Genomic DNA, 26,170 nt, shown 5'->3' with positions numbered 1-26,170 from the left:
GTGAGTCTTGAAAGTTAGAGATGTCGTCACTGACCTCTACCTGTTATGTAGTATTTAAATAACAGCTTTCTTTAAACTTAGATTTTTCAACGTATTTTTGTCTGCTCCTTCTATTTCATCAATAGCTCATAAAATCACGTAGTCTGTCAATTGATGTGCTACGGGTTCTGAAACCTCGTTGGTGCACTGACCAACGTCTGCCTCTTTTATCCTCTTTAAATAACAGTGCAACCTACTGCTGGGTCAGGCCACATGGACCTCCTCTGGGCAGCCTTTACTAGGCTTCCTATTTATGAGGCACTGACCATACAGGAAATAGCAACATTTCCTCAGCAAACTTTCTAAGAAGTCAATTGCATGGAGATATAAATGGCTTAAAGGATTCAATGTGGCAGCCCGTGTTTTCATTTATTTTCCTGTTTATTTCAGTGAGACGAGGGAATTGGTTTCTTTTCACAAAGCATAGTATGTCATAGTTAGGTAGTGCAAGCATGGCATGTATATACAAGTCTTCAAGATTTCCTCACTGGTTGCTACATATTATTCAACCATAAATGTTTTAGCCCTAGTAATCTTGACTCCCCAAATTTGATTCTAACCAATAAAGCAATGAATAGCAATCTTGCATTCCCAGGCTCTTTTCATTTTTTTATCATTGGAAATCAGCATTATTTCCATTTCTCCTTTTCTTCCACCCCACCCACAGGGATCAATATTCCCTACTCACCCCACAGGCCTCCTTCCATGAATGATTTGAAACATAAGGTCCAGTGTTAACTATCCAGGTACCAAAGAAAACTGTGGTGGGTTTTGTGTACTATCCTTCTAATGGAGCACTCTCCTATAAAAATACAATGTGAATAAAAAATGTAAGCCACAGATATAAGTTTAAAATTTCCAGCACCTTACATTTAAAAAAACTTATTTTTAGCAATGTATTTTATTTATAGGAATACATACAAATACTATTTCAATATCTAATCAAATATTAGAATTTATTAATGAAATAGTTTACCTAATTTGAAATTTGGTATGTATTCTGCACTTACAGCATATCACAATTCAGACCAGGCATATTTCAAGTTGTTATTAGCTGTGTGTTGCTAGTGGCTTCTGTATTGTCTAACTCAGCTCTATGTGATACCTTTTGTTGCTGTCTAAATTTTTTTGAGACATAATTTACATACTGATAAATTCATCCTTTTAAAATATATAATTCAACACATTTTAGTATAGTCACTAGGTTGTACAAAAATCATCTCAGAGCATTTTAATCTATGCAAAAAGAAACCTTTTACCCATTAGCATGCACTCCTCCCTGTCCTGTCCAAGCCTCTGGCTACCACTAATCTACTTTCTCTCTCTATGGATTTGCATTCTGGACATTTCATGTAAATGAAATATAATATGTGAACTTTTATGTCTGGCTTCCATTGTTTAGCATAATGTTTTCAAGTTTTATCCATATTGTAGTTTGTCTTAGAAACTCATTCCTTTTTATGGCTGAATAATATTCCATTGTATGGATATGCCACATTTGTTGGGCCCATATATTGGTGGATAGACAGTTGGGTTGCCTCCACTCTTTGGCTCTTATGAATAATGCTGCCATGAACATTCATGCACAAGTTTTTGTATGGACGTATGTTTCATTTGTTTGGGGTATATACCTAGGAGTGAAATTGCTGGGTCATAACAGTAACTTTATGTTTAATATTCTGAGGAACCACCAAAATGTTCTCCACAGCAGCTAATCCGTTTTACATTCCAATAGCAATGTATAAAGATTCTAGTTCCTCCACATCATCACTAATACTTGTAACTTTCCATACTTTTTTTTTATCATAGCCATCCTAGTGGGTGTGAAGTGGTATGACATGGTGGTTTTGCTTTGCATTTCCCTAATAGCTAATGATGGTGAATATTTTCTATATACTTATTGGCCATTTCTAGACTTTTTGTAGATAAATGTATATTCATGTATTTGCCTGTTTTTTATTGGGTTACTTGCCTTTTTGTTATTGAGCTATGTATTCTTTATATTCTGGATACTATACCCTTAAATACATGATTTGCAAATATTTTCCCCTATACTGTACATTGTCTTTTCATTTTCTTGATGATGTCTTTTGAAACAAACTGTTTTAATTTTGGTGAAGTGCCACTCATCTCTTTTTTTTTTTCTTTTGCCACTTGTACTTTTGGTGTCATATCCAAGAAACCATTGTCTAATTCAAGGTTATGATGATTGACATTTAATTTTCTTGTAAGGTTTTTTTCTCCATTTTAAAAAATTGAAGTATAGTTGATTTACAATATTTTGTTAGTTTCAGGTGTACAGCATAGTGATTCAGTATTTTCGTAGATTATGTTACATTATGGGTTATTACAAGATATTGGGTATAATTCTCTATGCTATATAGTAAATCCGTGTCGCTTACCTATTTTGTGTATAGTAGTTTGTATCTGTTAATCCAATACCCCTAATTTGTTCCTTCTCCCTTCCCTAGGGTAACCATAGGTTTGTTTTCTATGTCTGTGAGTCTGTTTCTGTAGTTTTTCCTATTACACTTAGGTCTTTGATCCATTTTGAGTTAATTTTTCTAGTTAATTTTTGTATATGGTGTGAGGTGAGTCAGGGGTCCAAATCCTTTATTTTACATGTGGATATCCAGTTGTCCCAGCACCACATGTTAAAAAGACTAGTCTTTCCCCATTGGATAGCACTGGTACCCTTGTCAAAAATCAGTTAACCATAGATGTATGGCTTTATTTCTGGACTCTCATTTTCATTCTATTCAGCTACATAGCTATCATTATGTAAGTACCACACTAACTTGGTTATTATATCTTTGTAGTAAGCTTTGAAATCACTAAGTGTGAATCCTCCAACTTTGTTCTTTTTGAAGATTGCTTTGGCTAGTCTGGGTCTCTGGCATGTCTGTGTGAATTTTAAGACTGGTTTCTTAATCTTTATAAAAAAGGAAGTGAGGCTTTTGATAGGGATTGCATTAAAACTGTAGATCAATTTAGAGTGTGTTGCCCTATTAAAAATATTGCTTTTCAACCTATGAGCATGGACTATATGTCCATTTATTTAAATCTTTAAATTTTAATGATGTTTTGTGATTTTCCGTATACAAGTCTTACACTTCTTTTCTTAAATGTATTTCTAAGTATTTTATTCTTTTAATGATATTTTAAATAAAATTATTTCTTAATGTCATTTCAGGTGGTTTGTGATGAGTGCATAGAAATAAAATTGATTTTTGTGTATTGATCCTGTATCCTGCAACATTGCTGAACTCTAATGGCTTTTTATGTGAATTCCTTAGGATTTTCTATATACAAGACTATGTCACCTGCAATTGGGAGTTGTTTTACTTCTACTTTTCCAATCTGGATGTCTTTTATTTCTCTTTGTTGGATAATGGCCCTGGCAAGAACCTGTAGTAAAATGAAGAAAAGAGGGTGGTGAGAGCAGACATTCTTGTCTTCTTTCTGATATTAGGGGAAAACTTCAGTCCTTTACCATTGAATGTGATATTAGCTGTGAGTTTTTGTTTACGTCCTTTATCAAGTTGAATAAGTTTCCTTCTACTCCTATTTCCTCGAGTGTTTTTTATTGAGAATAGATGTTGGATTTTGTCGAATGCTTTTTCATCTTTGAGATGATTGTGTGTTTTTCCTCTTTTTATATAAATATTGAATGTTACATTAATTTTTATATGCTGAACCAATCTTGCATTTTTGGGGTAAAAACACACCGGGTCATGGTGTGTAGTCTTTTTTATATGTTCCTGAAATCAGTTTGGTTGTATTTTGCTTAGAAATTTTATGTCTATATTCATAGAGGTTATTCATCTTTAGCTTTCTTGTTATATTTTTGTCCAGTTTTAGTATCAGCGTAATATTGGTCTCATAGAATGAGTGGGGAGGTGTTTTTCCCTCTTCTATTTTCTAGAGACTTTTTTAAAGAAATATATCTAATTCTTCTTTAAAGGCTTAGGAGAATTCACCAGGGAAACTAACCTGTCCTGGGCTGGGCTTTCCTTTTTACTACTAATTTCCTTTTTTTCTTTTTTCTTTTTTTGTTTTTTACTTCTTATAATTCCATTCTTATTTTCTATTTCTTCTTGAGTCAGTCTTGTTAGTTTTTTTCTTACTAAGAATTTGTTATTTTCATTCAGGTAATCTAATTCGTTGGCATGAAATTGTTCATAGTATAACCTTATAATACTTTTTCTTCCTATAAGGATGTTATTAATGTCCTCTCTTTGATTCCTGGTTTACTACTTTGAGTCCTTTCCTCTTTTTTTTTTGGCCAATTAAGCTAAAGTTTTGTCAATTTTGTTAATCTTTTTGAAGAAACAACTTTTGATTTTATTTCCTCTCTTAATTTTCTATTCTTTATTTCATTTACTTCCACTGTAGTCTTTATTATCTCTTTGCTTTCCTGACTTTGGATTTATTTGCTCTTCTCTTTCTAGTTTCTCAAGGTGGAAGGTTTGGTTATGATTTGAAATTTTTCTTGTTTTTCAATATATACATTTTTACCTATAAATTTCCCTCTAAGAACTGCTTTTATGGCATCCTATAAGTTTTGGAATGTTTTATTTTAATTTTCATTTATCTCAAAGTATTTTTTAATTTCTAACATGATTTCCTCTTTAACCCTTTGGTTATTTAGGAGTTTGTTTAATTTCTACATATTTATGAATTTTCCATTTTCTTCTGTTATTGATTTCTAATTGCATTCCACTGTAGTAAGAGTACATAGACTGTATGATTTCAGTCTTTCTAAATTTATTAGATTTGTATTACAGCCTAACATATACTTTATCCTGGAGAATGTTCCATGAATTCCTCAAAAGAACAAGTGCTATCAGGTGGAGTGTTCTATAGATGTCTGTTAGGTTTAGTTGTTTTATAATGTTGTTCAAGTCTTCTATTTTCTGTTCATCACCTGTCCAGTTGTTTCATCTATTTTTGAAAATAGCATATTATATCGTCTACAACAATTGTTAATTTGTCTGTTTCACCCTTCAATTTTGAGACTATTGCTTTATGTATTTCTTTCTCTTCTGTAAGGCATATATGTTTATAATTGTTACACCTTTTTGATGGACTGACCCTTTTATCATTATGAAATGTCCTTCTTTGTCTCTAGTAAAATTTTTAGCCTTCAAGTCTATTTTGTCTGATATTAGTATAGTCACTTTAGCTCTCTTTGTTTACTATTTGTACATACTGTTTTTTAAAACATTTTACTTTCAACCTATTTGAATCTTTGAATGTAAAGTGTGTCTCTTGCAGACATCTTCTTGTATCATATTTTTAATTCATTTTGCCAATTTCTGCCAATTAAAGAGTTTAATCCATTTATGTTTAATGTAATTACTGATATGGTAAGATTTATTTTTGCATTTTACTATTTATTTTCAGTAGCTCATTTCTTTTTTCTTCTCCATTTCTTTCTTCTTTGTGCTAAGTAGATATTTTCTAAGGTATCACTTTAATTCCATTTTCTTTTATTTTACCATATTTTTAACTTATTTTCTCACTCACTGCCCTAAAGATTACAATTAATAACTTATAAAAGTCTAGTTCAAATTAATATAAACTTAATTTAAATCATACAAAACTTTGCTCCTAGATACATCGTCACTCCCTCTTTTTTATGCTATTATTGCCATACAAATTACAACTATACATGGTATGCCCATCAACACAGATTTATAATTATTGATTTATAAATTTGTCTTTTAAATTATGTAGAAAAATTATAAACAAACATATACTTAATTATATGTTATATTTACCTATACAATTACCTTATTCAGTACTTAGGACTGTCTCAGATCTTTGATGAGTTGCACACAGCCTCGTGTGTGTGGCCATCTAGACTCCCCAGAATACATAAGAGCTTTTAAAAGCCCGTTTGGACAACTCATTCTCCAGCTTTTCACTTTAAGTTTTTGGGTAGCCTATTTTTTTTTTTTTTTTTTGCCCCAACAATTATCCACCATTTTAGGCAATCATGAAGTTAAACAATGCCTGTAAATATTTTTAACAAAAACTCCCAAGAAAAAGGCTTTTAGGACTATGTAAGCTCTGAGTATTTCCTTGCAAGGAGGGACATTCCAGGATCAAATAATAGCAGTCCTCTGGGAGTGAGGCTTTGAAAGAGCTCCAAAACTGTCCTACTCCTTCCAGTGCTCCCATTATGTTGGTTTTTATTGTGATTGTGAACTATTGGTTTTCAAGCCTACCACAGAACTGGAAATAATGCAATGTAAATAAGAGATGTTAAAACACTGCAGTTCACTGTTCTAATCAAGATTCAGCTATTTTTCTTGAATAAACATTTCCAAAATTGTCATAAGCTTTATGTTAACTTCCGGGGCTCTGAAAAAGTTGATTCTGATACATTTTATCTGTTTTATCATTGCTTTTAGGGAGGGGAGAATTTTCAAATGTCCTCTGCCATTTTTGCCAGCATTAGCCTGTTTTTTAATTTTCACAGTTAGTTTTTGCTTGTTTGTTTCTTCAATTTGGACAGCAGCACATGTCATGGGATCAGCCAAGGTGATCCATCCCCTGTGGATCCTGAAAAGTCAGAAACTTCTTTTCCATTATTTGTCTTATTACCCCCTTGGTCAAGACAACTGACTCTCCTCCTGGCAGCCTTCACACTCTTAGACTGCCTAATTAAGAAGATCTCACCTTAAGTGGGAAAAAAAAAAAATCCATGGATCCTCAGGGGACTACTTAACTAGTCACTGACAAGGCACCATATGCAGCTGAGAGTGATCCATGTGAAAACTTTTTATTTTCCTCTTTTTTGTGATGAGTGGAAAGAATTCCTATTATTTAACAGAAAATAATGTCTTTTAGTTAATTAGACCAAGCACCCATCATGCATAACTAGAAGGTTTAGATATATGTATATGTATGACTGTGTCTCTTTGCTGTGCACCTGAAACTATCACAACATTGTTAATCAGCTATACTCCAATATAAAATAAAGAGCAAAAAAAAAAAAAAGAATGTGTAAATATTTCCTCATTGATGGATGTGCACTTTGCAGACTTGTTCCAGTGTCTTGCTTACTCCTTCCATTGAACCCTTGTCCCACTTGTCTTTTGGGTTAAATGTGTGCTTAGCCTTGCCCTGAGTGCTGTGACCATTATCACATGTGACACCTGGAGACTGTCCTGGTGTGGGGCTTCCCGGTTGAATAATACCCAAAGGATTCCCTTGAAACCCTGGGGTTTGCTTCCTCTGGCTTTGCTCGAAAAACTGTGGAGGCTATCCAAAGGAGAGTCAGTCAGCTGGTCCCAAGGGCTACAGGGCACTGTCAGTAAAAGATTGCAGCACAGGTAGACATTGGTCAGTGAGTCACCACCCCGGGTTACCACACAATGTCAGGTGATGCTAGAGAAAAGGAAAGTCTACCAATTGATCAATCTATCAATCAACCGATAAGATGGTCACCTTACATTTGAGAAAATACACCTCTTCACACTACCTTCTCTCTGAGTGGTTTTTTAGACACCCCTATCTTCTTGCAAAATTTCAAAAATTTGCATTATTGCCATATACACACATACACCTGTGTCAACAGATCTTAACCATAAGGTCTGTAGCACACATTTCAAAATTTTAATTCCCATGTTTTCTATGAGCTTTGTGCTTCATAGCATCCCAAAGTTGAACTGAGTGTGGTCTCTATCTAGTAACATAGTCCCCTACTGCAGTAGCCTGCTATTTAAAAAGCACTCTATTGCCTGTATTCTCCACAGTGTCAATCTCCTGCCTTTCTTTATGTATCCCTGGCAAGACATCAAGGTGTTTTTATGCCTTGGCCATACAAGCTTGCTATCTCCCCTGGAATTCTATGTTAACAACTGACTTATTTACACTAATTAGTGACTACATCAGTGAAAGCAATTTGAGCACATAGCCTTGGTTTGTCCTACTGTACAATGACTAAAATGCTTCCTTATTTTATTTTTCTCATTATCTCTGACCAGCACTCTCCTTGGGGTAGTCCCACAGTGCTATCCATCCCAGATCACATTATGCGTGCCTGTATTTCAGGATGCTAGAGAGGGCCCTCTGCAGCCTTGGAAGAGGACTGTTCCTAAGAGAACAGGTAAGAGTTAGGGAAGTACGTGCACTTTTGCTTACTTAGGGGGAAGACTGACATTTACTGATGAAGATTTACAGACTTACAAATGGGACATTTTTGTCACGATTTCAGTTAAAATCCCAAAGCTGAAGATAGTAAGAGTGAACTACCTCTCCACATACACAAATTCCAAAAAAAGGCATCAAGCAGGTGCTAGACACCCACTCCAAGGCTTTCTAACAGATATTTTAAATACTCCTGTGAACCTTACCCTACCCCCACCCCCAGATGAGTTAGATGGGAGAAGTATGTTGAAATAAATTAATTCGTAAGGGTTGTGAATGATGGGGCAATGGTTTTTTCTCCCCCCACAATTTGGATAGTTCCCTGAGCTAAGAGACGGGGGAAATGGAAAGCAAGAAGTATGTGGAAAACAAAAACAAAGGCCTGTGTCCTGATTCTTGGCAGTGTGCATAGTGAGGTCTCATGATTCCAGAAAGGAAATAGCTATGGGATGTGTGTCTAAGATAGGACCATAAGAAATCTCACAAAATATATCAATGTTCCAATAGAAAGATTGCCATGTCTCAAGCAGGCACTGAACATCAGCTTCCTGCTGGGCCCTATGAGTCATCCGACAGGGACAGTAGCAATAGCGCTGTGGCAACTTGTGTGAACTAACAGACAAGACCAGATGGCTCCATTTTTCTCTTTGCTCAGTGCCTTAGTATCGTGTAAGCTCCCACTGGAAGAAGTGGCAATTACTCAGGCTAATTACTGAGTGGGGTTAGACTCTTAATAAAGACAGGAAGGGGCTTCCCTGGTGGCATAGTGGTTAAGAATCCCCCTGCCAATGCAGGAGACATGGGTTCGAGCCCTGGTCCAGGAAGATCCCACATGCCGCAGAGCAACTAAGCCCGTGCACCACAATTACTGAGCCCACGTGCTGCAACTACTGAAGCCCACGTGCCTAGGGCCTGTGCTCTGCAACAAGAGAAGCCACTGCAATAAAAAGTCTGTACACTGAAATGAAGAATAGCCCCCGCGCTCCGCAACTACAGAAAGTCTGCGTGCAGCAACAAAGACCCAACACAGCCAATAATAAAATAAATAAATAAATAAATTTTTTAAGTTAAAAAAATAAAGACAGGAAACTTTTTACTGGGGTTAATGGGAAAGTGAAGAATGTAGCAGGGACTTCAGGTACAATGTGAGCATTATCAGGATAATTGATGAGGCTGGAAAGGATATTATTCTAGGACATAAGGATTATTCTGGGAAAGAATCATATGGGCAGATGAGGAAATTTGATTCAATGGAAATAAATAGTATTTGAGGATGAGGGGAGGTAGACTTCAATTATAGCCTGGTGTATGTCAGATTGTATTTTAGGTCAGCCCTCAGAGACTTAGGTCCGAATCCTTTAGCAAGGAGGCTGCAGTAAACAGAGTATATCTCCATAGGACATTGAAAACCAAAGAATCAGCAGCATGGGTGCCAACACCTTTGGCAGCAATATGAGGCACGACCTCTGATACAATGTCAGTAGTCTAAGTGCAGGCATCTACAGCATTGTCACAACGAGGGATTCAGCATCTGCAATGTTAGCTTGGTCCAACAAAGAGTTTAGGCATTGGTGTTCCTGGTGAAAGCATCAGTATCCTGAAGCCATCTGTGGATAGTAGCAGCAAAATGCATCTTAAAAATAGATGGGGAGAGAAATGGGTTGAGATCCTTTAGAAGGAGATTGTTGCAAGCTGGGCAAATTAGTCAAGAAGCTCACTTTAAGATCCTATTCGGCTCACAGCAGAGCATCCCAGCTCCATTTCACCATCCTTGTCAAGGCAAGTAAGAAATGGCTACTGCCTGGACAATCGCAAGGGAGAGGATCAAGAAAGAATGGGCTTTGTAATAACAGAAAGAACAAGAGTGGGTGGCTGGAAGTAATAAAACTTCATGTGAGATTCTAAAGTGGACTGCAGAATTCCTTTGGATATATGGATGGGATTTGATGTATATCTAGCTTCCTCCTCCCTCCTCTGCCATTCAGGGCAAGACCTATGTGGACTTAAACATTTTTATCTGAGATGACATCAGTGTCTTAACTCCTTAAAATAAATTGCTCTTATTTAACAGGCGCCTAGTGGAAAGTGGTGAAGAAAGCCAATTAATCAACAAGCATCAATGGTGTCAGATGTGACAAAAGCAACACTGGGAATCTTAAACAAGAGTAAAGATTTAACGAAGGGGCCCTTTTACCACTTCTATGAGGAAAAGAGAGGCCAAAAAACAATACACTTTTCTAACATTACAACTTTGTCTAGTATTACCTCAAGCTAAGTGTAAAGGTAGAAAATATCCAGAAACTGAAGGATCCCCACTTCATAAGTGTAATCTGTGAACAAAGATCAACTTTGCTCATTTTCTAAGTAAGTGATACTTTCAGTGCCACAGACCTAAAATTTAGTAGAAATAATGTTGTTGAGACATCTGCAAATGTGAGTGATAAGAAGGAATTTCCAACTAAAAAGTCCTCACTTCCAGGCGCTGTTTTCATTGACATTGTTACTGTGTAACAAAAATCCACCTATGACTATTTTTGTGGTCTGGCTGATAACATACAGATATGGAATATTTTTTTTCCAAACCAAAAATCAAGACAGATGGTTTATCAAGATTTTCTTTTCTGATTTGCTAATGTATTATAAACATTCTTACAAATGAAGAATTAACCCTCAGTTACACAGTTATATTCTCTTTATTTAAAATAAAATAGTAATAAATTGAAATTCTTCCAGAAATACCTGCATGTGTTTTTTTTTTTACTTATTTGTGCAATGAATATGTTGGTCACTATTTCATCTCTACTTTAAGTAGCATCCTAGAATCCCTCAGTCCCTTACCCTTCCATGATATCTGCCTTGTCACCATACCCAAACATCTGTTTTGTCTGTATCTGCTGAGTTCTGCAATACAAAGCTAGCTCGCTACAAATGAATGCCATTTAATCCCAGTTCAGCCTTAAATACTGATTGGGAGTTCTTATTTGTTCATCCCTATGTTGATGCCCCTCAAGAAGCTGTTCAAAATTATTTCAATTTTCACAGGCTCTCAGTCCTCAAAGAAGAAAATCAAAAGAAGGAAACAGAACAATTTCAAAAAAGTATAATTCATGATAATGCATTTGAAATAGGATTTGAAACTGCATATTAAAAAAGGAAATTGACCCTATCAAAGCAACGAGACCTATTCAAAGTAAAATTACTAGACTCTAAGGAGAAAAAAGTCAATAAAAGGACAAAATCACTCATAAAGGAGAGAAAGCCAGATTGTTGTCAAACTTTGATAACAAATCATTATGCTAGCAGGAAATGGAACAGCATAGTTAATATACTCAAGGAAAGAAAAGGTGAGCCAAAGATTTTATACCCAGCCTGATTTTCAAATAGAAAAGCTACAAACAAACTTATCCACATGTTAGAATTCAGGGAATATTGTTCCCACAATTCTCTCCTTATTTTAGAGAATGAACTGCTAACAACCAAAACATCCAGAAATATCAACAACCTAAAGACCGATGGTTGATCATTAGTGGCAGCTAAAATGACAGAAAAGAGAGGCAACCAACATTGTGTACCTCCAAATAGAACACATCACTACCCAAGAAGCCAAAAGAAAAAAATATACCCAAATCTGACCCATCCTGTAGGACCAACTACTAATCTATAGGAAATTCAGGACTGAGAAACATATTAAACTGCAACGGAGAATGTCACCAAGTGAAATCAAGACTGTGGGAAATTCTGGAGACAAAGGACACTATTTCTTCAACAAACAAATTACAAAGAAAAAAAGAGGATAGTGTCCAGATTAAAAGAGACTTATGGGGGAGGGAGAAGCATAACTAAACTAGTGCTTAGGAATGAACATTCATGTGATAAAGTCATAAAGAAAATAAAGAAATGATTACTGTAGGGGCTTCAGTGGTGATGCAGTGGTTAAGAATCTGCCTGCCAATGCAGGGAACACAGGTTCGAGCCCTGGGCTGGGAAGATCCCACATGCCGCAGAGCTACTAAGCCCGTGCACCACAACTATTGAGCCTGCACTCTAGAGCCTGAGAGCCACAACTATTGAGCCCACAGGCCACAACTACTGAAGCCCTCGCGCCTAGAGCCCATGCTCCGCAACAAGAAGAGCCACCACAATGAGAAGCCCACACATCACAATGAGGAGTAGTCCCCACTCTCAGCAACTAGAGAAAGCCAGCACGCAGCAACGAAGACCCAATGTAGCCAATAAATAAATAAATGAAATGATTACTGTAAAGGTCAGGGCTGTGATTACTTTTGAGAAGAGGAAAGGGGTTGTGGCTAGGGTAGGTAGATGGCAAAATTCTATTTTTTAATCTACTTGTGGTTGTGGTCATAAGGTTGTTTGCCCCATAAAAACTGGTTGACCTATACATTTACTTTATGGAGATTCTTGTATCTGTTAGATTTTATACTAAAAGACTATTTTTAAAAATACACTATATATTGCCTCATATAGATTATATTTTTATGTTACAACATTGAAGCATTAATAGCCAGTCCAAATACACAGAATTTTATACAGCAGGGTAGGTCTAGAATGGTCTAGTTGCTTAGGAGATAAAAAAAAAACTTAGGGTTTATGCAGACTCCTACAGCCAAGAGGAAGAGAAAGAGGAGCAGGGGAGAAGTGGGGAGGAGGAGGAGGGAGAGGGAGGGAGTGAGGGAGGGAAGGAGGGAAAAGGAAAGGGGTGAGATAGGGAAAGGGAGAAGAACACCATAAAACACATTCTTCTGGTCTTGTCTATGAGAAGTCTCATCACTTCCATTGTTTCTGTTGTAAGTGGAGTTTCCTCATGTTTATAGCAAATAAGCAACAGAGAACTGTTTAAGAAAACAATGAGCACAAAGACTCAGCCAAATACTTCCAGTTAACACAATTGCCTGCAGAAGAACAAAGCTAACAGAATCAGCAACGTTGTCTGGAATTTTTATAATATCTTGTAAAACTTTAAGTTTGCAATGTTATAGCTGTACTTTAAAGTTCAACCATATGGATAATGGAAGGAGAATTCACCTGGAGCAAGACTTGGGGTAACCCCAACTACACCTTAAATTAAATCACTTAAAATTTTGAGCCTGTCTCTTCAGAAGATGAGTGATACCAAAATTTTCTTGAAACTCTATATCTCTAAGTTTTTAATAAATTGATTTTGAGTAGTAGTATCTTTCTATGGAGTTAGAAGATAAAGCTTAAAAATCTCTTCACAACGAGTTAACTATAGCTGAAAAATGCTTTGAGAAATAAGGTTAAGATATATTAGCAGTTTAAGAAATACTTTAAGTATAAGTTTTAGCTAAATATACAATTACTGGTATTCCAAGGAGCTGCTATTTCTAAAATTGTTTTTTTCTAGCACAGTTTTGGAGATACATTGTTCTCTAAAGAGCTGGAAAAGTGTTGACTTGCTAGACACTGAAATACCTAAGAAGTAGGGGTGGGGAGGGAAGAAACATGTTAAACCAGAATTCTGTTTCAGATAAATTTCAGGGCCAGATTTTTACCCTCATCTTAACCTCTGGTAATAATAATGTTTACATTCAAATTATGCTTAGCACTGTCACTTCTAGAAAAGTACTGAATGTAAAAATACTTCCTAATAAGAAAAAAAATCTCTGGATTGAAAATGCTTATTAACCACTAACTGGCATTAATAGCATTCCAAACCTGTCCTCCTACCACCATGAGAAAAGTCCAGAGCATGGCGTGACTGACCACACTCTGAATGCCCTCCTTTAGTGCATGGCAACTGCTATATCATGCATGGGAGCATATAATCGAAACAACAAAACACAGTTCCTAATTCCCTCCAAATGCTCACTAAAGTTAGTATAATAAATTCAACTTCCTTTCTGATGTCTAACTCATCTGGAGAAAGCCTTCAAATTTCAGTTTGGATTCTGATCCTTCTGTTGCTGCTCTTAACTGGGAATGGGGGTGGAGGGTTCTGTTACTCACTGGTACTTCTCTCAAAAGTCCAGCAGTCCAGTCATCAAGATCTCTGCCTTTATGTTGCTGACCTTGCAGATTGTGGTTGGCTGGCCATTCTCTGCACACATTTCTACACACTTGAAGACCTACTCACTTGAAGATTTTGGACTACCTGGAATTCTCTGCCCTCTACTACTTGCCCACATTCCTTTTGACTGTAAGATTTCTGGCTGCTCATCCATAATCAGGATTCCTGGATATACAGTTGCCCACTTTCCTTTCCACTAAAAAAGCAGATTTGATTGCTATCATAGTTGGAATTTCCTACCCACTGACAGATTTCTTGTCTACTACCACTGTAGCTGGAGTTTCTGGACCACCATAGCTGTCCATTTTCTTTTCTACCATGACCCAGGATAACTTATTGTCAGGATTCTAGAGTTTCCTGCTGACTCTGAAACAAGACTTCCACTACTTCTATTATTTTTGCTTCTACCACAGTCCAGTATTTTCCTCATACTAGGAGACTCTCTCATGCTTCTAATTATTTTTCTTCACCAAAATTGCACTTGGGACAAAAACTAATGCCAGTCACTTCCACATAGTCTTTTCAATAAGCAAATTGTATATCATAGAGTTTATCTGGCCATGTATTTGCCTCCCCACCCCGCCTTGCTTCGGATAAGCATTTACTTATATGGATCAGATAACATTAATAGAAATGTTAGAAACAGTCTAGAAACAAATGCCACTGCAATTCATTTGGGGTGATACTTTTTCCTCTCTTTCTTCAAATCAGCATTTACTTACATTGATCAAGCCCCATGATTAACTTGCCCAGGATCCTATATCACTGGAATTAATTTTGTTATTACAATTTGTTCCCCTCTTCTTTCAGATTAGCATTTACTTATAAGGATTAAACAACACAAATACTAACCTAGAAACAAACACAACCTCATATGATTTGGGGACTGACTTTTTTCTTCTCCCTCTTCAGAGAAGGGATTACTTATATAAATTAGACCCCTTGAATACAGGTATACCTTGGAGATATTATAGGTTTGATTCCAGACCACCACAATAATGCAAATATTGTGATAAAGTGAGCCGCACAAATTTTTTGCTTTCCCAGTGCATATAAAAGTTATGTTTACACTATACTGCAGTTTATTAAGTGTGCAATAGCATTATGTCTAAAAATGTGCATACCTTAATTAAAAATACTTTACTACTAAGAAATACTAACCATCATCTGAGCCTTTAGTGAGTCAAAATCTTTTTGCTGAAGGAGGGTCTTTCCAGGATGTTGATGGCTGCTGACTGATAAGGGTGGTGGTTGCTGAAGTTTGGGGTGGCTGTGGCCATTTCTTAAAATAAAACAACATTAAATCACATCAAAAAGAATAAAATACCTAGGAATAAACTTAACCAAAGAGGTGAATGACCTATACTCTGAAAACTATAAAAGATTAATGAAGGAATTTGAAAATGCTACAAAGAAATGGAAAGATATCCCATGTTCTTGGGTTAGAAGAATTAATGTAGTTAAAATGGCCATACTAAAAAAAAAGGCCATACTACCCAAAACAATCTACAAATTTAAAGCACTCCCTATTGACAGATGAATGGATAAAGATGTGGTACACACACACACACACACACACACACACACATATATGCAAACAATGGAATACTACTCAGCCATAAAAAATAATGAAATAATGCCATTTGCAGCAACATGGATGACCCTAGAGATTATCATACTAAGTGAAGTAAATCAGAAAGAGACAAATACCATATGATATCACTTATATGTGTAATTTAAAATATGACACAAATGAACTTATTTACAGAACAGAAACAGATTCACAGACATAGAGAAAAGACTTGTGGTTGCCAAGGGGGAGGGGAATGGGGAAGGGATGTACTGGGACTCTGGGATTGGCAGATGCAAACTATTATATACAGAATGGATAAACAACAAGGTCCTACTGTATAGCACAGGGAACTGTAATATACAGAATGGATAAACAACAAGGTCCTACTGTATAGCACAGGGAACTGTATTCAATATCCTGTAAGAAACCATAATGGAAAAGAATATATGTATAACTGAATCACTTTTCTGTACACCAGAATGTAACACAACATTTTAAATCAACTATGCTTCAATAAAAAAATAAAGTAAAAAAATATATAAAGCAGTGCCTATCAAAATACCCATTATATTTTTCACAGAACTAGAACAAATAATCCTAAAACTTCTATGGAATCTCAAAGACCCCAAGTAGCCAAAGCAATCTTGAGAAAAAAGAACACAACTGGACGTATCATGCTTCTGACTTAAGACTATACTACAAAGTTATAGTAATCAAAACAGTGTGGTACTAACACAAAAACAGATACATAGATCAATGGAATGGAATAGAGAGCCCAGAAATAAACCCACACACCTATGGTCAATTAATCTATGACAAAAGAGGTAAGAATATACAATGGAAAAAAGATAGTCTTCAATAAATGGTGCTGGAAAACTGAACAGCTACATGTAAAAGAATGGCAATTAGAACATTTCCTCATACCATAAACAAAACTAAATTCAAAATGGATTAAAGACCTAAATATAAAACCTGAAACAAAGACAGAACACTTTTTGACATAAATTGTAGCAATTGTTTTTGATCTGTCTCCTAAGGCAAAAGAAGTAAAAAAAATAAACAAATGAGACCTAATCAAACTTAAAACCTTTTGCACAGCAAAGGAAACCATCAACAAAATGAAAAGACAACCTACGGAATGGGAGAAAATATTTGCAAACAGTATGACCAATAAAGGGTTGATATCCAAAATATATAAACAACTCATACAGCTCAATATCAGAAAACTAAATAACCCAATTAAAAAATGGGCAGAAGACCTAAGTAGATATTTTTTCAAAGAAGACATACAGATGGTTAACAGGCACATGAAAAGATGTTCAACATCACTAATCATTAGAGAAATGCAAACCGAAACCACAATGAGATATTACCTCATACCTGTAAGAATGGCAATCATCAAAAAGTCTGAAAATAACAAATGTTGGCGAGGATATGGCAAAAAGGGAACCCTAGTACGCTATTGGTGGGAATGTAAATTGATGCAGCCACTATAGAAAACAGTATGGAGGTACCTCAAAAAATTAAAAATAAAGCTACCATATAATCCAGCAATTCCACTCCTATGCATATGTCCAGAAAAAAACAAAAACACTAATTCAAAAAGATACATACACCCAATCTTCACAGCAGTATTATTTACAATAGACAAGTGGAAGCAACCTAAGCATCCATCAGCAGATGAATGGTTAAAAGATGTGGTATACATATACAATGGAATATTACTCAGCCATAAAAAGCACGGAATTCTGCCATTTCCAACAACATGAATGGACCTTGAAAGTATTCTGCTTAGCAAAATGTCAGACAGAGAAACACAAATACTGTAAGATATCACTTATGTGTGGAATCTAAAAAATGAAACAAATGGATGTATATAACAAAACAGAAACAGACTCACAGATATAGAGAACAAAGTAGTCTTTAACAGTGGTTAATCCCAAACCAGCGGTATGGGATTAAGAGATACAAACTACTATATATATAATAGATAAGCAGCAAATATATATTGTAAAGCACAGGGAATTATAGCCATTATCTTATAATTACTTTTAATGGAGTATAATCTGTAAAAATAATGGATCACTGTGTTTATACACCTGAAACTAAAACATAAATAAAAGTCTGATAAAAGTAAATAAATCATTTTAATCTTTAAGAAGGAAGGAAGGAAGAAGGAAGGAAGGGAGGGAGGGAGGGAAGGAGGGAAGGAAGGAAAGAAAGACAACAATGAAGTTTGCTGCACTGACTGATTCTTCCTTTCATGAATGATTTCTCCGTAGCATGCAATGCTCTTTGATGGTGTTTTACCTACAGTAGAACTTCTTCCAAAATTAGAGTCAACCCTCTCTAACCCTGCTGCTGTTTTATCATCTAAGTTTTTGTAATATTGTAAATCCTTTGTTATCATTTCAAAATCATCACAGCATCTTCACCAGGAGTAGATTTCATCTCAAGGAACCACTTGTGTTGCTCATCCACAAGGAGCAACTCCTCATCCATTGAAGTTTTACTATAAGATTGCAGCAATTCAGTCACATCTTCAGGCTGCAACCTTAATTCTAGTTATTTTGCTATTTTCACCACATCTGCAGTTACTTCCTCCACTGAAGTCTTGAACCCCTCTAGGTCATCCATGAGTGTTGGAATCAGCTTCTTCCAAACTCCTGTTTATTTTGATATTTTGACCTCTTACCTTGAATCATGAATGTTATTCACGGAATTTAGAATAGTGAACATTTTCCAGAAGGTTTTCAATTTACTTTGCCCAGATGCATCAGAGGAATCACTATCTATGGCAGCTATAGCCTTACAAAATATATTTTTTAAACAATAAGACTTGAAAGTTGAAATGACGCTTTGATCTATGGGCTGCAGAATCATGTGTTAGCAGGCATGAAAACAACGTTGATCTCATTGTACATCTCCACCAGAGCTCTTGGGTGCACAGGTGTGTTATCAATAAGCAGTAATATTTTAAAAGCTATATTTTTTTCTGAGCAATAGGTCTCAATAGTGGGCTTTAAATATTTAGCAAACCATGCTCTAAACAGATATGCTGTCATCAGGGCTTTGTTGTTCCATTTATAGAGCACAGGCAGAGTCAATTTAGCATAATTCTAAAGGGCGCTAGGATTTTCAGAATGATAAATGAGCATCAGCTTCAACTTAAAGTCCCTACCTGCATTAGTCCCTAATAAGAGTCAGCCTGCTCAGAATGGGAGAAAATATTTTCAAATGAATCAACAGACAAAGGATTAATCTCCAAAATATATAAACAGTTCATCCAGCTCAATATCAAAAAAAACAACCCAATCAAAAAATGGGCAGAAGACCTAAACAGGCATTTCTCCAAAGAAGACATACGAATGGCCAAAATGTACATGAAAAGCTTCTCAACATCACTAATTATTAGAGAAATGCACATCAAAACTACAATGAGGTGTCACCTCACACTGTTTAGAATGGGCATCATCAGAAAATCGACAAACAGTAAATGCTGGAGAGAGTGTGGAAAAAAGGGAACAATCTTGCACTTTTGGTGGGAATGTAGATTGATACAGCCACTATGGAGAACAGTATGGCGGTTCCTTGCAAAACTAAAAATAGAGTTATCATATGACCCAGCAATCCCACTACTGGTCATATACCCAAAGAACACCATAATTCATAAAGACACATGCACTCCAATGTTCATTGCAGCACTATTTACAATAGCCAGGACATGGAAGCAACTTAAATGTCCATCAGCAGATGAATGGATAAAAAAGATGTGGTACATATATACAATGGAATATTACTCAGCTGTAAAAAGCAAGGAAACTGGGACATTTGTAGAGACATGGATGGACGTAGAGACTGTCATACAGAGTGAAGTGAGTCAGAAAGAGAAAAACAAATATCGTATATTAACACATATATGCGGAATATAGAAGAATGGTACAAATCAAGTGGTTTGCAAGGCGGAAATAGAGACACAGATATAGAGAACAAACATATGGACACCAAGTGGGGAAAGGGGGGAGGTTTGCAGGAGAATGAATTTGGAGATGGGGATTGCCATATATACATCACTAATAAGAAAAAAAAAAACCAAATTGTACACTCTAAACAACAGAAAACAAAAAACAAAACCCAAAGAGTCAGCCTGTCCTTTGAAGCTTTGAAGCCAGGCATTGACTTCTCCTCTCTATCTATGGAAGTCCTAGATGGCAGCTTCTTCCAATAGAAGGCTATTTCATCTATATTGAAAATCTGTTGTTTAGCATAGCCACGTTCATGAATTATCTTAGCTAGGTCTTCTGGATAACTTGCTGCAGCTTCTACACCAGTGCTTGCTGCTTTACCCTGCACTTTTATATTACGGAAACAGCTTCTTTTCCTAAACTTCATGAACCAACCTCTGCTACCTTCAAAATTTTCTTCTACGGCTTCCCCACATCTCTCAGCCTTCACGGAATTGAAGAGAGTTAGGGCCTTGCTCTGGATTAGGCTTTGGCTTATGGGAATGTTGTGGTTGGTTTGATCTTCTATCTAAACCACTAAAGCTTTTTCCACATCAACAATAAGGCTGTTTCACTTTTTTATCATTAGTGTGTTCACTGGAGTAGCACTTTTTATTTCCTTCAAGAACTTTTTCTTTGCATTCACAACTCGGCTAACCATTTGGTACAAGAGGCCTAATTTTTGGCCTATCTTGGCTTTTGACATGCCTAGAGTCTAAGTTAATAGGGAGGCCCAAGGAGAGGGAGAGAGATGGGGGAATGACCAGTTAATGGGGCAGTCAGAACACACCCAACACTTATTAAGTTTGCTGTTTTATATGAGCATGGTTCGTGGTGCCCCAAGACGATGACAATAGTAAAATGAAAGATCACTGATCAGAGATCAGCATAACAAGTATGATAATAATGAAAAAGTTTGAGATAAAGTTTGGGAATTACCCAAATGTGACACAGAGACACAAAGTGAGTAAATGCTGTTGGAGAAATGGTGCCTATAGATTGGTTTGATGCAGGGTTTCCACAAACCTTCAATTTGTGAAAAGTGAAATATCTTCAGAGTGCAATAAAATGAAGCCTGTCTATAACTCATACAGAATCCGATATCATTTAGATTAATTTTGATGATGATGGTTTCCCCCTCCTTCAAATAAGCATTTACTTCTATGAATTGGACAACCCAGACAACCAGTAGGGAAACTAACATTGCTGGATGTAATTTTGACAATAATTTCTTAATCCACTCTTCCTTCAGATAAGCATTTAAGTATATTCTCAGACCCGACAGCTATCTCATCCATCCTCAAATATCGCTGGAATTAATCTCAGTATTCAACTAGAGCCTAAGTTTTCCCATGGGCTTTGGGGTTTTGCCTATTTCTTTCCCGAGTCCCAACCTCAAGCCTTGCCCTTTTCTTGTACCATTCTTCTTCTTTCCACTCTAGTTAGCACTCTATTTCGCCTCTCCACCTCATAAGAATACAATATTCTTCAACTTGGCGTCTATAAACTACCTGACTATCTGGTTTAAAGCGTGTCTGAGGCTGACACACTCTAGCCTTGGGACTGGACGTAAAGAGTCCATATATAAAAATATAAAGAGAGAGAAAGGACAAGCTGAAGGAGCACACGATAGTACAAAGAAGCTGGTCCCATAATGTGGCTTACGATCAGAAAGAGCTGAAGAATGCCAGCTTTGATGTAGGAAAGAAAATCCACATACAAAAGGAGCTGGTCCACTGTTTTTTTTAGAACCTTGAGAGTCTTGACCATAATTGATAATCAGTCTCCCTATCCAGAAATAGCCTCTGATAGGCTCTGCCTTTTATCACATAGCTCTTTTCCAGAAAGTTCTATCCTCATTCCTCTATCTTCAGAGAAACACTCGGGGGAGGGGGTTTAGTTCAGCTATTCTTCAACCAAACACATCTGATCTTCCACCCCACTGTTGGCTTCTTCCTGCATGTTCTGTCTTCCTGCCTCTGACCTTGCAGAACTTCCCAGAGAGGGGAATTCTACTCAATTCTCCTTCCATCAGTGATGTTCTGAGCCTGCCCCAGATGTTTTCCTCAACTAGTTTCACAAGCACTCCTGATTAGGCTTATCCTGGCTCCAGAGGCTAAGTGGTCTGGCCTCTCCTTCAGAGCCTTGGGCGCAGACAAGGCCCTGAGGGAAACCGCTCAGGGACAGTAGCAATGGCAGTAGAAAGCTGGGTTTGGAGCGAGGGGCCTCATGGATATTGCCTGCGCTGGGTGCAACAGGTGGCCCTCCCCTCCCTAGACACACATGTGGCTAGACATGCAGGTCCTGGGAAGTGGGCCACGGACACAGCTCCTCAGGGGTAGCTGCTGAGAAGAGGCCTGCCTGAGGCCTGAGCTCGAGTGACTTTCTTCTGGTTTTCCTCACGTCTCCATCAGTCCAGCTCAAGATCTCTGCCCCACTCATCCAGACCATACAACAGCTCCACCAAATAATAACCTAATGAAATGTATAAATAATGATGAATTGTTTGCTCCTCTTCCAGGTAAACAGTCCTATCCTCTGTGTATGTATTGATGGTATTTTCGTGAATCAAAAAGTAGGGCACATTTTCTGGTGTAAGGAGTTAGAGCTAAAGAAAGATTTTGGAATTGAGGCTACCTTGGGGGATCCAGGGCTTTTGGTTTCCAGGGAGCAGGTCTGGACTAGTTTGGGGGAGGAATCTGAAGTCCATTTCACTAAAATAAGCATAATTCATTCAGCTGGACTTTATGAGGTACTTCTGTGGTCAGCGCTGTGCACTAGCAAAGCAGACCTTCTATCATCCCTGTCCTCAAGAGAATGACAGAGATTGTTCCATCTCCAAAATGTTATAAAGGGCACAAATTTCTCTTTAAATGTGAGTATGTATAACAGTTGGATATGCAGGGACTCTGATGACTGAATAGTCTGAACACTAAGTAAACATCTTCAGAGTGATTATTTATATACAATGTAAGTTTTATCCATGTGCCACTGACTATCAATACATATTGCAAATATTTCCAAATCATGCCTTGTACAAGTACAGTGATGGGTGACGAGTTGTGAACTGGCCATCAAGAAACCCAGGCATTACTATTCACTGGCTATGTCACCCTAACCAATAAAAGTTGCTTAAAGCAGGTTATCTAAAAATCTTTACCAATTCCACAATGAATCAGAGCCTCTACCTTGGCAGTTTTCAGGATTCAACAGAAAGGAGAATAGCAACAGTTTGGAGCAGTAAATTGCTTCTTGGCTCTATCGGCTCTCTTCAGGTCTAGGTATATCTGGAAATATGGCAAAGGCATCTCAAAGGAAGAATAACTCCTCTCTTTCTCCAGACTAATAAAGATGCTGTGGTCTACACTGCTATGTTTATTCAAATACAAAAACCACTCTACTCAATGGAACCCAGAACAAGGTCATTTCTCTCTTTCCTCCAGAACCAGACATGTTCTCCTAAATTTTAACAACTGGCTCTCCAGGGGGGAAAGTGGTCTCTGTTTGTAGCATGTACATATTCCCATGGTGTAAAAATCTCCTGCTGTGGGCTATTTCAAGCCATCAAAGTGATATCACTGAATGGAGAGCCAGGAAGAGGTGCACAGAATTAGCTCTCGTGAGATGATGTGAGCCAGTTCCAGCTCTGTGACCAGAAATGTAATTCATTCGGAAGAGAAGAGAAAGTTAAAAGGATAAAGAGCAGTAGCTTCCAGTGGTGAAGAGCTATCATAAAAAAAGATGGTTATTCATTTATTTCAATGGTGCAAAAAATACTTGAAATTGCAGGAAGATGAGCAATTGGTATAGAATATAGAAATTACAGCCAATTTGGATTCAAGTCCTGGTTCTGTCATTAACAATTTTGGCCACTTAATCTTATGGAGCTTTAGAATCCTCACCTAGCATAACTTAGGGTGGTAGTACATGCAGAGTTCTAAGAACACCATATAGCACACTCAATAAAATATGAGCTCTTAATCATCACCATCACCATTATCTGTAGAATTGGTATAGCAACCAGCCTATTTTCCTCACAGGGATTTTAAAAATCGGAATGTTGCATGTGAAAGCAATTTGTAATCTACAAACTATTCCAATCAGGTATTTCTATAATCATTTGTTAACCTCAGAGATGTAAGAAAACTAAAGGTGTTCCAAAGGGAAATATATGCTTTCTCTGGGAAGCCCTAAAAATGAGTCTCGTTGTCTATGAAGGATCGTGTCATAGTCACAGTCACAGCCACAGTCACAGGGAGTTTGTTAGGCTTTAGAGATTATCTGATCCAAGATCCTCTTATATGGATGTGAAAATAATTGCTGAAAGTTTAAATAACAACTAAGAAGTTAGCAGCACAGCAAGGATTATCATCTGGGCCATTTGACTTACAGTATTCTTGCCATCGAGGGCACATCAACATTGGGACCTACTCTCTTCAAATACTTGCAGATCCTGCTGACTAGTCTGCTAAAGTGGGATAATAAAGGAAAATGAAATTCTTAACCAACATCCTAAGGTCAGAAGCTAGTGGGAGTTTGGGGACAGGGTGTGCTTAATTCAGTATCAGGGTTTTGGATTCTCTCTCATGATATTTTGTTACAAGGTAGAGAAACTGAAGGATTTGGGTTGATCTAAGTTCTACGTGCTGCACTTGTATTCTGAGGTCATTTTTTTGCCTATTCTTTTCAGGGGCAAGAACAAATGCCCCCTGGCTCACTGGGATCCAAAGTGTAATCTCATCTAAAAAGTCCCATCACCTCCTTGAGCTTCAATTTCTTCATCTGTAAAGACAGATGGTTTGATCAGTTAATTTAATTTTCCTTATTAGTTTTCTGTGTGGATGATCTGTCCATTGGTGTAAGTGAGGTGTTAAAGTCCCCCACTATGATTGTGTTCCTGTCGATTTCCTCTTCCATAGTTGTCAGCATTTGCCTTATGTATTGAGGTGCTCCTATTTTGGGTGCATATATATTTATAATTGTTATCTCCTCTTCTTGGATTGATCCCTCGATCTCTATGTAGTGTCCTTTCTTGTCTCTTGCAATATTTTTTATTTTGAAGTCTTTTATCTGATATGTGTATCACTACTCCAGCATTCTTTTGATTTCCATTTGCATGGACTATCTTTTTCCATCCCCTCACTTTCCATCTGTATGTGTCCCTAGGTATGAAGTGGGTCTCTTGGAGACAGCATATATATGGGTCTTGTTTTCGTATCCATTCAGCCAGTCTGTATCTTTTGGTTGGTGCATTTAGTCCATTTACATTCAAGGTAATTATCAATATGTATGTTCCTATTACCATTTTCTTAATTGTTTTGTTTTTGTTTCTGTAGGTCCTTTTCTTCTCTTATGTTTCCCGCTTAGAGAAGTTCCTTTAGCATTTGTTGTAGGGCTGGTTTGGTGGTGCTGAATTCTCTTAGCTGTTGCTTGTCTGTAAAGATTTTGATTTCTCCCTCGAATCTGAATGAGATCCTTGCTGGGTAGAGTATTCTTGGTTGTAGGTTCTTCCCTTTCATCACTTGAAATATATCATGCCACTCCATTCTGGCTTGCAGAGTTTCTGCTGAGAAATCAGCTGTTACCCTTATGGGAGTTCCCTTGTATGTTGTCTTTTTTCCCTTGTTGCTTTTAATAACTTTTCTCTGTCTTTCATTCTTGTCAATTTGACTGCTATATGTCTCGGCGTGTTTCTCCTTGGGTTTATCCTGCCTGGGACTCTCTTGCACTTCCTGCACTTGGGGAGCTATTTCCTTTCCCATGTTAGGGAAGTTTTCAACTATAATCTCTTCCAATATTTTCTCGGGTCCTTTCTCTCTCTCTTCTCCTTCTGGGACCCCTATAATGCGAATGTTGGTGTGTTTAACGTTGTCCCAGAGGTCTCTTAGGCTGTCTTCAGTTCTCTTCATTCTTTTTTCTTTATTCTTTTCTGCATCAGTGCTTATCACCATTCTGTCTTCCAGCTCACTTATTCGCCCTTCTGCCTCAGTGAATCTGCTATTGGTTCCTTCTAGCGTATTTTTCATTTCAGTTATTGTGTTGCATATCTCTGTTTGTTTGTTCTTTAATTCTTCTAGGTCTTTGGTAAACTTTTCTTGCAAATTTTCCATCTTTGCATCCAATCCTTTTTTCAAAGTCCTGGATCATCTTCACCATCATTATTCTGAATTCTTTTTCCAGAAGAGTGCCTATCTCCTCTTCATTGAGTTGTTTTTCTGGGGTTTTATCTTGTCCCTTCATCTGGTACAAAGTCTTTTGCCTTTTCATTTTCTCTGTCTTTCTGTGGCTGTGGCTTTCAGTTCCACAAGATGAAATACCGCTGATACTGCTTGATTCTGCTGTGTGTCC

The sequence above is a fragment of the Hippopotamus amphibius genome, chromosome X, assembly GCF_030028045.1.
Source record: "Hippopotamus amphibius kiboko isolate mHipAmp2 chromosome X, mHipAmp2.hap2, whole genome shotgun sequence".
Lineage (NCBI taxonomy): Eukaryota > Metazoa > Chordata > Mammalia > Artiodactyla > Hippopotamidae > Hippopotamus > Hippopotamus amphibius.
Note: the sequence above shows the minus strand (reverse complement) of the source record.